Source organism: Zosterops lateralis (genome assembly GCF_965231275.1).
Source record: "Zosterops lateralis genome assembly, chromosome: 4".
Taxonomy (NCBI): domain Eukaryota; kingdom Metazoa; phylum Chordata; class Aves; order Passeriformes; family Zosteropidae; genus Zosterops; species Zosterops lateralis.
In genome coordinates this window covers 3,667,898-3,686,071 of record NC_139765.1, presented here as the reverse complement: position 1 = coordinate 3,686,071, position 18,174 = coordinate 3,667,898, and the positions used below count along the sequence as shown (strand labels likewise).

Here is an 18,174-nt window from a genome sequence, read left to right as displayed (position 1 = left end):
CCTAGTCTTTTTACTATTAACACTATGTCACAATTAGAAAATACATTCATCACTTTTCTAAACTCTATTAATAACACATAATACAGTACAATTATACACATAGTATTCATTTTAATATTTGTGAAAATTTATAATTTATAATATGCATTTATAACAGAGAGTAAGGCAAAGTCACCCAAACCCTACATGGCTGAAAAATTGTGGCTTGGAGAGGTTTCACCTCTTTTTCAGACAGAACTAACCTCTTGTGGCATATCAGGAACATCACTTATGTACTTCTGGGGGAAGAAACTTTGTCCCATGAACCTTGGCTTGATAGAGGAGGGGAAAGGAAGAGACTTCAGAGAGGCTCTCACTGCAACCTGCTTGGAAGTGGAGAATGGGGTGGTGTTTTCTGAGAGATCACATGGAATAACAATTGTAACAAGAGCTGTAGCTGAATATATAATTGTAGCTTTTTTGTTTCCTCATTCTGTGCATGTAATTATCTTCTTTAGAATCTCTTTTGATTTGCAGAGATACATGTTAAATTTCAAGTTGAAGAACTTCCCTTTATGAAGTAGGACATGGGATCTAAATTACCTAGAGTGATTCACAGCCTTTTTGATGAGGATGCCTAACAAATTTGGCAAGTAGCAATGACAGGGGCTTGGTTTTGTTTAAATCAGGAGAAATTATAAAATCACTGTTGTCAGGGAAGAGTGTGATGTGGATATTGTAGTGACTTACACAGTGCTCTTGTAGAAATTATGTGAGAGGGAGTTAAGGATTGGTATTGCAACTTTGAAAATCAGAAATTAAGGACCCCAAACCTCTGGCTTCCTGCCACTCCTGCCAGCACACAGCTTGCTCACCTGTGGCAGTGTGCAGTCCCATCAGTGATTAATCCGAGGGGTGTCAAATCCAGCTGTGGCTTGCCAGCCTCTCTCTGCACATCTGTCCTCCAGCTGTCAGGTACAACAGCCCAGCTGGTGATTCAGGCTCTGAAAGCATCCCCGAACTCTGTGTCACATAAAAGATCATAAATACTCAGTAAGTGTCACTAAACTTTAGTTGGGGAACTAAAAAGCTTCCTGCCAGTTTGGCAACAAACTCTCTCCTCTGAAAACTCTCTCCTTTGGATTCTCTCAGGAGCATGCTCAAGGTACCCAGGAACATAGGCTGGTTTATTTCATGAAAAGGAGTGTATTGAACATTTGACTTATATAAAACCTGAAAGAGGAGACTGTGACACATTTGGAAGAAGTCAGGCCTGTTCAGGAAGAAGAGGAGTGGATTTGAGGGAAAAGCTGCTGAGCACCATCTTTTCCCTTGGCTCTCCCAGAGCAGCCAATGTGATCTACACCTCCCCATCACAAGGTGTGCAATGCATACAATAATGGAGAATACAGCAGAGTCTGGAAAAGAAAATACTGCAATTATCTAGTTTTAAAACAAGCATTTTCCTCTACAGTTTTGTCCACTATAAGCAGAATATTGCATGTAGGGATGATTCAAGAGGTTGGGGAAAATTTTGGTGGAAAGGAGCAGAAGTGAAATGACAGCTTGGAGTCTTCAGCTAAATTGCAAGATTATTATGAAAAAATTAGGAAAATAATTGAGATATTAAAAGTTCCCTCTAAGATTTTCCTTTGCTGCAGGCTTTTGTTTGTAGCCTTCAAATTTCCCTTAAATCTTTGTGTCATAGATTTGTTCAATGTGGATAAAAAGTGCATACTGTGCTCTTCATCCATTAACAGTCTCATTCATTTCTATAGCATGTTTGAACAGCCCTAAGGAATATATATAATATATATATATATATTATATATATATATATAAATATAAATATATATAAATATATATATATACATACATATGTATATGTATATGTATGTATGTATGTATGTATGTGTATATATATATATATATATATACACACTGCTTGTTTAAGGGAAAGCTTGTAGCTACTGGCTCTAACTTAACTTAATCACTTCCTGCTTTATATTCTTAAGAAGCCTCTCGTGATTCAATAGCTGGGAATGGAAGTTGGGACTGTATTTTAAAAGTGACTTTTAAATAAATGCTGGGTTTTCACATGCTGGAAATAAGGCTTTCAATTTTATAGTTTGAACTTCTAATGAAAGCAGCACTAACACTGCATCCTGACAGACTTGTGGTGCCTTCTCCATTCCTATTGCATGTCATAAAATAAACTGCTGAAGTCAGGTCCAACTAACTATGAATATGGATTTTCATTTGGTGAATGCTTCAAATCAGTGTGAAAATGTTTCCAAGGCAATGGGAGAACTCCAGTCTGCACACACACCTCTGAGCACACAAAGCCAGAAAACAAACTTTGGAAATATCACCTTTAAATGAATAGAAGGTTCATCTCCTATTGCTTTAGTCCAGAAAGACCAGGTCTCCCACTTTTTTTTTTTTTTTTTTTTTTTTTTTTTTAGCTATCATAATAAAAGTAAATAGCAAAACCTTAAAGGGAGTCCTGAAATGTCTCTGGGATAAGGCAAAAGGGCACGTGAAGGATGGATTTTTAAGGTTTCCTATGGAATAACTGTGGGCAGAGTCCAACTGGCCTGTGAAGAATCACAAATGAACCTTGAAGGCCCAACTCCCAGCACAGCACCTCTATCAGACCATTATTATCAGCTGCCATTTAAAGGTGCATTTCCTGCAAGTTTGCAGTTTGTTTCCAGGGGAGATAAAGTTATTCTTGGCAGGTATTCTTAAGTTACTACCAAATGAATATATCCTTTTCGACGCAGAAGGGTGGATTCTGTGCTTCCTTCATAAGGATTCAGCCTGAAAACAGCTCTGGTGGAGACTTGTTTTAAGGAAGAAGTGATTTTCTGGATGATTGACCCAATTCTGGACATGAGTGGAGCTTTACAGTAATGGATTTCTGCTGCCTTTTCACTGAAGAAGAATAGTGAATAATCAGCCTTTTTTAAGCAATGCTAAGATTTCATTTCATTCATCTGGACTTTTGTAAAGGGACAACTTCTGTACAGAGCAGAGGCTAAAACACTTTTTTCTAAGGATCCCTGGCTCTCTCAAGCCTGGTGTAAATTCTATCTATACTAGAATATGTATAAGACATTGGTCAGAAAATCAGAGCCAGCTTTTAGTGATGGACTGAGCTTTCTCAGTTAGTTGTTAGTTCACTAAATCCAGCCATGTTCTTTCTCGTCAGAGAAAAAATGGATTCTAAGAAACTACCTGTTGTTTGCTTGTGTCTATAGATAATATAGTCAATCTATGCTGTTAGAAGTGTTGACATTATTTTCAGAATTATCTCCTATGAAGTAATACAGGTTTGCACTTGAAAAACATTTATTTGGGGGTACATAATCACTAGCAGAAAATCTGGGTTTTTACGATCAGATTGGCCTTGGAAAATTGTGGTTTTGCCAGTTGGCTTCAGCTGGTCCTGGCACTTCAGAGTACAGAGACAGGTGTTGAAAATGGATTTTTTTTGTCCTGGGCACCAGCAGTCTAACTAATAACTAATACAGAGAAAATCAACTGGTTTTCAGCTGTTTCTAGGTCTAGCTAGGTTACAGCTAAGTTTCTCAGTGCAAATTCACTAACTTAGATACATTCCTGAAAAACAGGCATCTTTTAAAGTGCCTCTTACATATTTATCTTAAATACAAGCAGCCTTTCTTGAAGCATATTAAAATGTTCCTTCCTATGGAGTGCTTGGGAGAAGCTCTTCTGCTTTCAGAGCTCCTGGTTGGATCGACTGCCAAAATCTCCGTGAGCTGATGACCCATTTCTTGGTTTTAAAAAATAAACCTTTCAATGCTGGTGTTTTTAAAATTGCATGGAATTTTAGACAGCAGGGGTCACAACCCCTGAGTGATGTCATTGGGATGTCCAAGCTCACCCTTGGAGCAGTCACCCTCTGTTTCTGTGCTCCCTGGTGATGTGGATATTAAAGCTGCCTTTTCTCTCTCTGTCTTATCATTGTAAACCTGATTTTTTTTTTTTTTTTCTGCTGCCTATCATTTCCCATCAGCAAGAAGAAGAAAAAGAAAGAAGACTGCAACTCCCCCACACATCCACCCCCACAAATTCACAACTGGGCTAGGAGCTGTGTGAGGAAAAAAGTGACAGGCTGCAATTCTGGATTTGAAAATCTTCGTGGAGCTCTCCTGTAATTCCTGTGTAGAAAGGGGTTGTGCACTAAATATAAACCCTTTCAGACAACAGAAGAAGGGAAAACAGTGCTCGTAGTCAGGAAAATTAAAACCATATGAATTGATAATCTGATGGCAGATCACCAAATGGTTTCTGTTCAACCTGGATTTGAGATTTAATCTGATTTTGAGTTGGACTGGAGCTTTAGGTGACTCCAGAGGATGTACAACACCTCACTTTTGGTGGGGTGAGGATGGAGAAGGGCTTTATTTCGGACTGTGTTACAGAAATGGCATCCAGGGGAGCCTTTCTCTCACATGCTCACTCAGAGCTGCAGCTCTCCTGACTGTACATAGAGCCTGGAATGAATCCATCACCAGGCAGCCACTTTGAAACCCATTATTATTTGTTTCTCAGCCCCATCAGTGGTGACAACTGACTTGCTGACAGGTGATGTTATTTATAGGCTTTCTTGTAGGTATAAATTACTTAGCTCTCATTTTGTTCTTAGTAAAGGTGCTAATATTGCTCATTTTTTAAATATCTGGCAAACCATTTTCATTTGGTTTGTCAGCAATTATTTAATGTGTAATACTCCAGCCAGTGGTTATTGCCAAAGAGAAGCCTTCTGACAGAATTTTGGAATTTGCATTAAAATAAAATTGGCTCAGTTTGTTATTTTAGTGGCTTTTCATGGAAGCTTTAATACATGCCAAGAAAGAAAACTTATAAGGCATATACAGAAAAGTTGCTGGTATGTAGATTTAATTTTTTTTTCAATCTGACTGGCAAATTAATCTAGATTTTTCTGTCAGCATGCCATCTGCACGATATCAAATTCTTCTGTCTTTTCAGAAAAAATCTTTGTAAATTGCCACTTCCACTGTATTTCTACCTTAATAAATTTCCAATCCACACAATTATTTTATGTATATTTAAGAAACTGCTGTAGTTTAAGCTGTACTCTTCAGAAAACAATGGAAATCGATGTGCAAAGTGACAAATTTCCACCCTGACAAAACAGATGTTGAATTGAAAGGTGAGAGTTTGTAAAAGGAGAATATTCATAATACCAAATGTGAGTTCTTATATAGGTTTAGCTCTCAGAGGAGCAGTGTTCAGTTAACAAAAGGAATGCATAGACAAATGAAGTTTATACTTGGTTGTAGTAAACCACCCAAGCTGGTGTCTCCATATAGGGAAAGGTTCAAGACTCATCCCAAAATCTTTTAAGGGAAGAGCACTGGAAGTTTTTTTGCTTTCCTGACAGTAATTGGCTCAGCGTCAAGACAAAAACCATTGATAGGTCTGTTTAGCTGTTCCTCAGAAAAGTAGTTATTCTCTATTGGGCTGTTTGCCCAAAAACCCACCTAAACCATCCAATACTTAAGGAAGAGCACAAGGTTTCTCAGTGCATTCTGGAGGTGTTGTAGCAGGTGTGTGGGAGCTGTCTTTAAACTGTGTTTTGCCTTTGTTCTTTGTATTATTTTCTTCTTTTATTAAAACCTTTTTGCTTTTTCAATACATACTTGACTGTGCTGTCTCACTATTGAATTTGAGCCATTTTCTGTGAGATGCTGAACACCCTCAGAGGGATTGAGAGATTCAATATTTGTCTGCACAGAGCTCTGGCAGGGTGTCAGGCAGGAAGGTGACCCCCTTCTGCCAGGCAGCTGAGGAGGAGAACAGACACCCTGTGGGTGATGGGAAATGGGCACCTTGGCCATTGTCACACTGTTGTGCCTCATCCAAACCAGAGCAGCACCTCCCCAGGTGCTGAAGGGAGTTGTTTTTATCAGGTGACACTCATATTCTGCATGAATTGTACAAGCTGGGTCAGTTATTCTGTTAAACATCTCTTTGTCTTTGTTGATGGAAATGATCCACTTCATGCTTTGAGAACTTCTCCATCCCACAGTACAGGGACGTGTCTGGATATGATTTACTGTCTAAATCGCTCCTTTGCCTGCACAAAGGATATTTAAGGCAAAAGCGTTATTTTTGATCCAAATTACCTTGTGAAAGAGCAAATTGTTTTATTGAGCTGCTTGAGGCACCCAGGATCATTTCTACATCTAGGGTGCAAATGTTAAATCCTTCTTCTTCTCAGCTGAACTACTCCCTGAATTGATGATGGCCGGATCAATTGCAAGCAGGTTCTTCAACTCAGGATTGAACCACCTGGCTGTGAGGATGAAAAAAAGAAAAATCATTATTGTGACAGCTGCATTAGTGAGATAGCTCATAGCATGGACTCATTATGTCTTCTGAGTGTAACAGAGTATAAAGGCAAGGCCATTGTAGAAGTTTCTTTAGGCTTTGAGTTTCAGACAATTAAAAATGTGGGGAGCATTAATCATGTGGGCTCTGTGAGGCTGGGAAGGACAGGCTACATGTGAAATCTGCATCCCAAATTGTCTGCTCTGGACCTCCTTATTCCCCATTGGGGTATCACAGCAGTTTGTGAGCCAAGGTTGATGGTTGTGGTAAGAGGTGACTTCTGTCTGAGGTAGACAGGAGGAGAAGAGGAGTGCAGCAGTGGGGCTGAACAGCTGAAAATCTCTGGCTTCTCCTGAACCTCTCAGAGGGCTGCAAGAATGGCAACATTGAACCCAGTGAGTAAAATCAAACTCAGCAAATGCTGGTTTGAAGCTGCTGTCCAACATCTCCTTCCTTGTGAAAAGCCTTCACTTTCTGTCTGTCTAATCCTTGCCCTCAGTAGGTGAAATGCTAGAATAATTAAAAGAATGTTGAAATGGTGCAGCAGCAGCAATGAAAACAAATTCCCTCCTCCCAGCCTTCCTGCCATATCAGCTGAGCAAACTGAATTGTGACAGCTTTGGGACCGGTGCTTCCTCCTGCTCCTCCTTGGGGACATTTGGGCAGGAGTTTGTGTGCCCTTGCTGGGGAATCCAGACACACAGGTTGGGACACCATTGCTTTAATGCTGCAGAAGTTGGGTGTTTGGTGACATGAAATTCAGCTCCATGAGAAAATACTTACGGTTTAGAAGTATCTATGGTTTAGAAGATACGTTTCCATTTTTTTGTTTCAGCATTAATCTATCTTCTTTTATCATGCTGATAAGAAAATACGCTAGTTCATTCTGAAAGGAAATGGTCTAGAACAACTTTAGCCAGGGAAAAAATGCTATTCTTAATCAGGACTTTTGGAATTGAATCCTTTCTTGTGCTTGATGATGATTTTTCTTATCAAGGGCTGAGGACCCCAGACCTGCCTTCTGCAGGTAGTGCAATCAAACACTTCAATACTGAAGCCACCACTTCCCCAAACCACTTCACTTCCCCTTATCTTTGTCATTTTTCCTATAACTCCCTGTTCCTGTGCTGAGCAGGTTGTAAAGGGTATTTCTTTGTGTTGTTTGTAGCCTCAAAAACCTGATTTATGAATCATGGCACCACTGGAGTATCTGCCCAACAACATCACAACAACCATGGCAGTTCCTGCAGCACAATGAAATGTAAATCTGCAGGGAAATGTTTTAAAATCAGAGGATGTTTGACATTTTCATGGTGGTACAATACATGTCTTTGAATGGGTTTATAATTATTCCCAATACATGGAACTTTTTTGCTGCCATCATTTGAAGATGAAGAGAAACTTCAGGGGCAAGTGAATGATGCTGCTACCACAATATGTTTCTGGCTGGATGGGATGACTTCAGAGATCTTCGACTCCATGACTTGGTCTAAATTTATGTTGTTGTGCCAACTTTTGCTGAGGTATCCTACAGCACAGGGGACTAGCCTAGTTTTTGATCTGTTCCTCTGTCTGGATTATAATCTGACTGAAATCCAAGGAACTGTCCTAAGGGCAAGGATACAGCAAAGTCAGTGTAGGCTCATTCCAGACAAAGCTGGGTCAGAGGCTTAGGAAAAGTGTACAAGAACAGCACCTGTGGAATGTTAATAAACATTTCATATACCTGTTTTTTCTGAAGTTGACCAGGACTAAAAATATATGCTTGAAGGGGATTTAGACTATTATCAAAGGTTTAGATAATAGCTGCTACATAAAACCATGAGTTACAGTAATATTTTAGCCCATTAAACCTTAGCGTCACCTTGTCTTCAGAAAAAAAAAAAAAATTGTCTTGCAGAGTTTTACAGCACTTGATATCCAGCAGGAAGAGCCCTTCAAAAAAGATACAAGGAGACAGTAATTTTAAACAACAGGTTTGTTGTGATCTTACTGATACCACAGCACTTTGCAGACCAGGAACTGAGGAGGAGAAAATAACATTCAATATATATTTTTCCCGATAGTCTCTGGCTGTCAGGGTGCTTTAATAGGATTTAAACAGGTAGAGAAATGGGTTGTGGAAAGCAGCTGATTTATGTTTAATCTGTATTTCATGTAGGAAATATGTGAAGCTGCAGATCTGATTATCCACCAGAACAAAAGGGCTTTTACAGACCATGGGCTGAAAAAGGCTTGGGAAAATGCCTGATTTTCTTCCAAACTGTCCTGAACCTAAACACAACAATCTTGGCTAGATCTGAGTAGAGCAGGGGGCAGCTAAAGTTGCTGAAGCAGATTAGTCTTAGCAAAGCAGTGGAAAACACTGGATATTGTCTGTGTTTTCCCAGAAAGATTCTGTCTTTGTCCCTTGTCCTCCTTGTGTGCCTAAATTTAGACTCTGAGATGCATCCTTGAGAACAGAAATAAATATTGATGGTTGTTTGCATGTGAAGGTCTCATTGATTTTGATGGTATTTAGCATCACCCTGTGCCATTAAACAGAGTGACTCCAAAATTTGGTGGTTGCAAATAATTGGTGTAAATTTCAGTGGCTAAGGAAAAATGTCATTTGAAATGAACAGTAACTTTAGCAGGAGTGCTTAGAAAATGTCAGCTCCTTGGCTACCCAAAAGAAAGCATTTTGAATATTGCTAATATATGGGAAAGGTTTGAAGTGTTTGATATAAGCTGATGAAGACAAGAGGCTTCAGACTGTGCCCTTGTAGGATCAGTGGAAAGTTACATTCTTTGGGATTAAAGGAATTGCAGGACCCATTTTCAGTGTTCAGCCCACTTGCACTGTGATTTCCAAAGAGCTGCTGGGAGCCTGGATTCCCTGAAAAAAGAAAGTATCAAGGGGATGCAGGGAGCTGGAAATGGTTGCAACTTTCAGGTACTGGCAGTGTGAAACAATGGATAGAGGAGGAAAAGTGAAAAGAAGAGAAGCAGATGGAAAATGCATTTTTGGGAAGTGGCTGAATAGCTGTGTAGCACAGGTATGGAAAATGGTTTACAGAACAAGTATATGGAGGACTAAATATAGAAAGGAGATGAGATTAATGTTCTGGAAACCAGCTGCAGATGATGTGATGTGCTCTGGACACTCTGTTCTCTGTTCTTGTATCATCTCCCTGGTATCCAGGCACTTAACTGGCAGATGACTCACTGAGTCTTTGTGCTGCGGCTTGCTTCTCAATTAGATAAAGGTAATTCTTTCCACTTTTGGAGTGATGCTGAAATGGATTGATCTGTAAAGTGCTTTGAAGATACACTAACATTCACAGAGCCTCTGAAGCCCAGGTTTTAATTGTGGAGCTGCAGATAATTTTAGTCCATTATTGAAGCAACAAAAATGCCTAAGTGCAGTAATTCCAATCCATGGCACATTATTTTTGATGCTCCAGATACCTGAGATGATTTGGTGGCTGGATAAATTGCTAACATCATACCATTGGCTTCACTAACACTTGTTCCACAATGGGGCTCAAAACATTTAAATTAAATCTCTTTGTTTCCAGTGCAGTTTTCTGAGTGCTCTGAAGACAGCTTATTTTTTATTTTTTATTTTTTTTTAGCTGATATGCTACATAAAACTTCAAGGTTACCTTTGCTCTGAGCAACAGTGAAGTCAAATTATTCTGAGTGAGGTACAAAATTCAAAACTTCACCATTTCCTCCAGGTTTGCAGAGCTCACACACCAACTTCAAGTGTCGTGTCAGAAAAGCTTTTGTCCCCAGCTCTTGGCCTGTGGTCACATCAGCTCTCGTGGTGATTCAGCTCAGTTTTATTGACATTTTGATGTTGCCATTGGTGCAGAAGATGGGTGTTGCCAGTGAAAAATCTACTAAATCCGGACAAACTCTGGTAAATATGGTTTTTATTGACCTCATCCATGCTCATGTTTAACCTGGACAATGTGACTTTTCTGACCCAGCAAAAAGTTGTCTTCAACCCATTTAGAGACAAGTTTTAAAAAAATCCAGTGAATCACTAATGTTTTCTGAAGCTCTCTTTACCAGCTCTCTGTGTACCTGGTTTCTATCCAAAACAAATGCAAAATCAAAGTAACTGAGTGGGACTGCTTGGAGAAACTCCCAATTTCTAAAAGAATCATTTCATTGTGTTTCTCTTAAACTTTTAGTGGTTATGTGAAAGCACAAGTTCTGAAAACAAAGTGTCTGAAGCTTGTGACCTTTCTAACATAAAGGCACTCTTCTAATCTTGATTTCCTTCCTGCTTGAAAATCTCTCATTGTCTGCTTTCCCAGTTTCTCCTTTCCCAGATAAAATGATGCACAATTCTTCATCTTTTTCAATTGAAATTGAATTAATTCTCAATTTTTTTCTTGTTGTTTTCCAGTATTGCTGTCACTTACATGAAAAAATAACAACAAATTGGTGGTGTTGGCTTTTTTGGCCTTAAGTGCTGGAATGGAAGCCTCAGCTGCAAGAATTTGCTGGAGTACCTTTAAAGAGAAGGTTTGTCCCTTCCAATTTCTCTGTTTAGTTACTAAGTCTAAATATCAGGAACAGCTTCAAGTCTCCTGGCTTGTTTATCCAAGAAAAAGGAAAAAAAATCCCCATAGATGCATCTTAGCTGTGAGAATGTGACACTTAAAGAAAGTTCAGATAACCAAAGACTAGAGTGGATTATTAGGCAGCTGCTGATAAATGTGATTTTATTGTTAATGTAGAAAGAGCTGATTCAAAAAAGAACTGTCCATCTTTCTAGACTAGTCTTCTACAATTCCTTAAAAATGTTACTGAATATTTAGATTTTTTTTTTCCCCCTATCTTGCAGATTTTTTTAAAGGTGATCTGGAAAATAATTCCAAAGGGATTTGTATTTCAAATGGCTTTTTCTCATTTTAGTATAGAGTTGCTAGCTTAGAGCCTTTCTGATACTCTCTTCTCCTAGTATATCTTGTTAATCAGGTTACATCATATATCCACCATCATTCCAGCAGGCGGATTCCTCTTACAGGAGTTGTCTACTCAAACATTCAGACTTTGAGGCAGATAAAATTCCTAAAAACTGCTAAGAGCCTTGATCTCATCTTTAGTGTATGCTGCTCTCATCTGTGACCTTTTTCATACACTCAAACCCTTTCCTTTCCTCTGTATGTGCATGCACTGAATAGAAAAATAAAAAAATAAATCAGATCTCAAATGTCACATTATCAATTTAAGGCAGCATCTTATTCATTAATACAGAGAGTATTTTCTGTTGCATAACAGGTGAGTTAAAACAAGCAGGCTGTGTCTGAAGATACGTGGTACAAACATGGCACTCAGCTTTTTGTTGTTTATCTTTCAGCTCCCTCCATCAGAATTGCTCTCTCATCAGACAAATGAGGCTTTTACAGATATTAGCAGGAGATGTGCATCTGCTACAAGCCATGCAGAGTCCCCTGATTCGATTAGTGTGCTGAATAATGCCTACATGATCTTATTACCTAAACATGCTGTGGCCTTTTTTCCTGTACACACATGGCAGCAGCTCCTCTTGGGCCTGGCATTTAGGTACAGCATGCTGTAGATAAATGATTTAAATATAAATTATATTATAGTTAAATATATTATATTAATATTATAAATATATCTATAAATATATAATAAGTATATTAACTATATAATTATCTATAATATAATTATCTATAATCTATAATATATAATACATAATATATAATATATAATATATAATATATATTACTATATATTAATAAATTGAATATATTATATTATATATTATATATTATATATTATATTATATATTATATTATATATAATGTATAATGTATGATATATAGTATAATAATGTATAATTTATGCATATAATATATATCATATACATGTATATAATATATATCATATATATATAATGTATAATATATGGTATATTATATATCATCTATGATATGTTATATATTATATACTCTATACATTATGCATTATGCCTTACATATTCTATTCTATTCTATATATATTATATATTATGTATTATATAATTAGATTATATATTATAGTATAGAATGGCTCATTTAAGCAGGACCATCCTTCAGACATCCAATAAGTGTTAAAAACAGCCCTTCTGGGTGTGTCTCTGAATTGCATTTTCCCACGTCAGAGAACGTGGATCAAAGCTGTTCAAATACTGACAAAAGTCTAGAAAAACAGTCTTAGTTTGCTAAAAAAAGTGATTATTTCATTGAATTTTGTTTAAATGAATCATCTTTCATCCCTCTCTGTGGCTACTTGACTATTATACAGCATCACCCTTATGAGAGTCATTTAGTCCATATGGTAAATCAAAGCATTTGGATTGTTTAATTTCAAAGCCATTCAATTCCAGAGTTTAAGTAAATTGATATAATTTTAAAAATCCCATCTCCTTGCTCACTAAGGCAAAGTTTTTCACCAGTTTGCTAAATATTATCTACCAGCCTACCTGATTTTGTACAGGCTCTGTGTTAGATGGCTCCAATGAAATCTAGGAAACTCATTTATTTACCAAATATGAATTTTTCCAAACAGTAAAATCATAAGCACTAAAACACCTACCTTTTGACATGCAATCTGTAGCCTGCATTGCACTGTCAGTGCCACACTGCCTCACCTCTAAGAAATTTTCTAATAGTGTTGGACACACAATAACAAGAACAAATGTTTCCTAATATTTATCACAAACTTCATTTTGCACCTTCCCTTTGAAGCTGCCGATTCCTTCCCATATGAAACACCTGGTTGTGAACAATTTTGGACACAATGTTTGGCATATTTTTCTCCACCAGAACCACTCTCTTCCTGTCTATTACAATTTCTCTTGACAAAACCACTGGATTACTTGGCCTTGCTAGGAACTGAGGTTTAAGGAATGGGGTGTGTTGCATTTAAAAAGGGGAGAAGATTTAGGATTATAAATCACTGCCAATAAAATGCTTTCTTTGGTGGTAAAAGGAGTCAAATGCCTGCTGCAGTTTGTTCAACAGCTGCACTGTATGAGAGGCTTACACCGCAAGCAGTAATATTTGTGTCCACATATATTATATAATATTCTGTGCCATCAGTAGCCTGCCTGAAAGGGGATTTAAAGGTTTCATAACCTACAAATTTTCCAGTTTGTTATACTAAAGGAAATGTCTCATTCCCTGTTACTCAGTCATTAATTCAATGTGTAATTGCTATATATAAGTACTCCAAGTTCTTTCTCTATTAATTGGAAGAAGGAAATTAAATTAAAGCCTTTAAATGATGCCCAGCATCTTGATTAGAGTGGTGAAGCCAGGCTGCTCCAGTAAATTAAGAAAATCTATATTTTCTAACGTTTCTTTTTCTCATTTTGAACAGTGCAGCATGCCTTGGAGTCCACAGAAAAGGAAAATAGTTCTGTGCATAGGGAAGATGCCTGCTGGGGTTTCACTGTCCAGCTGGGCTTGGGTCCTCACTCCACACTTACAGAGGTCAAAAAGTACATGAGGGTTGTAGATTTAGGAACAATCCCTAGAGTATTTACTCCAAGTATTTATTTACACACTGGAAGAAATATTCTCTAGCCTCAGGCCAGACTGAAGGGCCCAAGAACATTGAAAAACAACTTCTTTCTTCTGGTGGTGGTGGAGAGGTGCTGATGGAGGAACACAGTACACAGGGCAGTTCACCACCAGCAAGGCAAAGGAATGCAAGAACCTTCAAACGCCTGCTTTGCCATGTGTTAGTGTTGAAATTCATAATTACAGAATGATCATCTGCAGGTGCTTTTATTGAAGAGCTCTGGGAATCAAGGGCACAGGGTACAGACCCAAATATGACTCTAACATGGATTCAGGATGGACATGTTTTTATACCCTTTCATTATATAATATATATATATTAATTATTAAACTCATATTATTCTATTGAATATATTGATCTTATCCAAGCATGAATCCTTGTAGTTTCCATCAAGTCCCCCAAATATCATTTCTCATTATTCTTGTTTAAGATAATAATCTTATTCTACCACCAAACAATCATTACAATTAACAATCACATCATTTATCATATGATGATTATGCAGGTGCAGTTTCTTCTGTACATGATTTAGTAAAGACAAAACCTAACCCTTCTTTCCAGAGTCTATGTAGTTTTGGTTCCCTTTCCAGGCTTATCCAGGCCCAACCTTTCTTTCCACCTCCCCTGAATCTATTGTATACAATTCCCATGCTTTTAGAAATATTTTAACCCTGTGCTATCAGCATGATGTTAAAAATACCTATCCCCAAGTGGAATACAGCCTATAAAAATTCCAGTGGCTGTCACCTAACTGATATTTGCCAGTAATGAACTTTGACAGAAAAAGAAGGTGAGTAAACAGCAGTGAAAACCTAGGACTAATATTGCCTTCACTAGAGTGACCTGCTGCTTCTTTTTAATTCCTGACTCATAAAATTAATTTTCTTAAGTTGTTCCAATATCTCTATAATTATTTGAAATCTGTTTCCTGGAAAAAAAAAACAAATCACAAATTTTTTCTCCTTTGGTTGTGTCTGATGGATGCTTCATACACGCTTCTGAGAACAACTTGTGAAGGGCTTTTAGTTGGGAAGAAAGTCTCAGGACTATGCACTTAAGATTTTTCTCTTTTTATTTTTAATTCCAGTGCAACAACAGCTCTCTTCTCCTGTTGCTTTTAGTGTATTTGTGTAGAGTTACACAACTCACATTTCAGTTTCTGTGAGTTTTACTTCTCTGTCCCTTATTTATCTGGAAGAACATCACGTTTTTAGAGAGCTGAAAATTCATGGTTTCACCAAAAACACTTGGGCTCTAAGAGATAATTCTTTGCTAGTAATATTCTTTTACCTAACTGGGAGGTCTAATACTGTGGTGAGAAAGCATGGAAAGTTCAGCAGTTAATCCATGAAACTCTTGAATAAATTGTTGAAGATAAAGCCTTTCAACTCCGATTTAAATTGTTAATAATGATGAGTAGCTCATTCTGAAGATTTCTGTTTCTTGTGCCTAACATAAAGTAGAAATAGGATAAAATCACCACAGTCATGTTTCATCTGTAAAATTATTTCACCTGCAGGAAAATGATTTTTTCTTATCTTCCAGTCTCTCTTCATCCATTTCAGGAAGTACTAGATGTTTAAGAGTCACTACCATCCTACATGGGTATGTTACTGAAAAAAGACATTTGACTGAGGGATATTCACAATATTTAATTGGAAAAGGCAGTATTATATGAAAATCTTTCCTTATGATACTGCTCTTTCCCTCAAATAAGCTCCTCTAAAATATTATGAACATGAACATCCAGCTCTGGGAAATAGAGGATTCTTTTCCTGCAGAGATCAGAAATTATTGCCAAGTTAATTTCTTAAAATTCTTGTCCAAGTAGAAACTTCCCATATTAAAGAAATGAGGAGTACAGTGTGGCCCTAAAGCATGGAGAGGTCCAGGGTTCAAGGAAATTAGTAACCCTTTCTTCCTGGTACTGTTTGCAACATTGTGTGGGGAATAAACGGAAAAATTTATATTTTATTAACCACTGATAGAGGGAATGGTCCTTCAGCATCCTCAGCAGAGGACATGGGAGAGATGAAATTTTAAAGAGGTAGAAGTGGGTTTTAGCAAATTGCTGGATTTTTAAATTTTTTTTTCTTTTAATTCATCCTGGAATATGTTAATCTTTTAACTATACTTTCCAAAATATCAGAGTGAGGTGTCCAGGGTGATAGTCAGGGAATTGCTGGAGCAATACAAGTGTTTATCCACAGCTCTGCTTCACAGCCTGGAGCTTGTGCCTTGCTCAGCTGCATCACACCCAGGCTTACAGAACCCATGGAATGCCCTGATAAACTATAAATCCCATCTTGAAAGTTAAATCTTTTGCTGATCTTGTAACCTAGAATAAATCAGAGTGAAAGGCAGCTCGTAAGAACTCCAGTCCAAATTCCTGCTCAAAAGACTGTCAGAACTCTTTGGAGCTTAATCCAGCCAGATCTTGAAAGTCTACAGAGACCACACAGTCTAAAGTTTGTAGCAATAATTATATTTAGTTGGCAAGGAACCAAAATTCAGGTGACTAGACCATAGGCAAGTGTCTTAACTTTCTGATCAGGAAGTTATCCTGATGCTTTAAGGACAACACTTGTAGAAATTTACTATATAAAGGGAAGTAGTTGTGAGAAGAGGGAGTAAGTAAGAGCTCTTCTCTGCACAGATGGAAATACAGAGAGTGGGGAATTCCTGCTGGACAAGTGCACACTCCTGCATTTTTAGGGTGTATTTAAACAACTTTCCACCCTTTCCTCTGCTCTTAAAAGTGCTCAGAGGAATCCCTCTGAAAGGAGCACTAGGTTGTGTGAAAATTCTTCTCCAACGTGGCCTGGGAAGAAGAAATAAAGCAAATATTTCAGCACTGCTGCCAAGTGGATTTCAGATAACTGTGGGTTGGATTTGAGAGGCTGAAAATAAGCAGCAGCAGGCAGGGGAGGTGGAGGCCAGGCTCTGGGGTTTATCAGAGGTGAGCTGCCTTCAGGAACTCGTTGGATACCCAATGCTCATTGCTTGTAGAGGTCATGGCTTTTCCCTGAAATGTGCTGCTGGATTAACTGAGGGGTTACAGTGTAAAGGCAGAGTGCTGCACACTACAGAAACATGGTTATGTGAATTAACTTCGCAGTTCCTCATCTCTGTGTCATCACAGGCGGGTTTGTTGATTTGATTCCTGCTTTAAGTGAGTTTAACTTAGTTTCCAGAATAATTTAAACTTCTGCAGGGCTTTATTTAGTAACCTTTTTATGCCTCAAACACCCTTATTACATTCAAAGATTTCTCTTTAACAGTTAAGGCTATCACAGTCTGAATTTTCTAATGATAAAATCCAACTTCTTTCTGACAGACACCCCTGTGACAAATTGCTCTGCCCATGATGCTGTAGAGAGCAGAAGGAGGGGATGCCAAGAGGGAACTGGCCAGGCTCTACCAGGCTCTACTTGGCTTTATTAAGTGCTTAGTGACATCAGGTGTCACTTAAAGTGTCATTTTGCTCCTATGTTGTAGACTTGTATGGCAGCCATTAAAAAATAATCACGAGGCTATTTATTAACACTCAGCAGAAAACTGAGGTGTCATAACCCATAAAATAGTTACCATGGCAGGGGCAGATGACAGATGAAGCAGAAGGAAATATTTGATTATTCATAAGTCAAATGACCCTTGAAAGACAGCAGTAAAAGCTGTAGAAGATGTTCTGAGATGATGTGAGGCTTCAGGCAGTGTGACTTAGCACATCTTGCAGTGAAAACATGCTGGTTTATGAGCCCTTGGCTGTGTTTTGGCAGGGGATGGGAGGCATTATCCAGTAGAGATCTGCTCTGCACTGCTAAAGGACAGAGAATTTGGTGTCTCATCTCAGAGGAGAGAATAAGAGAAGGATTTTTTTCTCTCCCATCAGCATCTCACCTGGGTCACAAGTTAACTGTGGGGGAAATAAGACTGGCACCATTTGTATTTTAATTTTTACCATGCCTGTTTTTCTTATGTGAGTCGTTTGGCCCAGTCACACCAAACCTTTATTTCATTCCAAATAACTCTCAGGTGGATTAGCTGATCTACCCTGTGGTTTCATAAAGGCTTGTGCACCCAAGCTGGAGGTAGCCTTGTCTACCTTTTAACCCCTGAATTGTAGTCTTCATTGTCTTCAGAGCAGCACAAAGCACAGAAAAAAAAACCCTACTCCTCCAGCATTTTCTGAGAAATAATATATTGATTCTTAGAAAT

General features: G+C 38.0%; 1 long non-coding RNA gene across 1 annotated transcript in view; it reads left to right on the top strand.

The window, feature by feature from the left end:
* LOC310908274 overlaps positions 1-18,174 on the top strand; it is a 260,105-nt gene that overhangs the window by 223,566 nt on the left and 18,365 nt on the right. The window lies entirely within an intron of this gene.